Genomic DNA, 893 nt, shown 5'->3' with positions numbered 1-893 from the left:
ACCGACTACCACTACTACTACTTATAAAAGTACCCTTAGCCCTCCTCTCGTAACCCCTTGCAGTCTTGCCTACCTTTTATTATTAAACATAAGACATGCATATCACATATTATTTCGCTCTACAAAACTGCTGTAACTACTATTTCCTTCTCCTTTATTCATCAGTTGCTGCCTTTATCATCTCTTTCTTGGCCTCTTATCTTAAGGCGTGTGACAAGAAAGAATTGAAAAAAAAGGATCGGTTTTCCAAATTATTGTGAAATATGATATTACTCCTTCGTTCTGTGCAGTTTTGCATTTTGATTATTTACTATCTATAGATATTTAACATGAATAATATTAATTCACTAATTTAATAATAATCTATTAATTTAATATGAACTGCTTTTATTACTTTAAAATTGCAAGAAGAGATTAACTTCGCCTTGATACGCAAATAGGAAAGTCACGGAAAAAAGTAGAAAACCGAATCTTATTTTTAAGAATATAAATAAATAAATAAAACAATAAACAAAACGAACGAGAAAAGAAAGTAGAGAAACGAATGTTATAAAAAATAGAACAGAATCAATACAATAAGAAGAAACAAAAACAGGACCAAGGAACAGAACCAAATAAATTAGAAATAAAGAGAAGACGGAGGAAACGCAAATATAAAAAGCAATGAGATAAAGACAATAAAGAATGGTGATCAAAAACGAAGAAACGAGAATAAAACAAAATGGAAGGAAAGAGAAGGCGGAAGAAATACGATAATAAAAAGTAAAAAGATAAAAAGAAAGAGGACCAGAGAGCAGACTCGGACACGGAGTAATTAATTGACACAAAATAAGACAGAATGAAATGGATGGAAACCGATTAGGTAATGGCGTGAAGGTGAATGCGAATGAGGG

This window comes from Penaeus monodon, chromosome 24 (genome assembly GCF_015228065.2).
Source record: "Penaeus monodon isolate SGIC_2016 chromosome 24, NSTDA_Pmon_1, whole genome shotgun sequence".
Classification (NCBI taxonomy): Eukaryota; Metazoa; Arthropoda; class Malacostraca; order Decapoda; family Penaeidae; genus Penaeus; species Penaeus monodon.
This window is presented reverse-complemented; position numbering follows the sequence as displayed.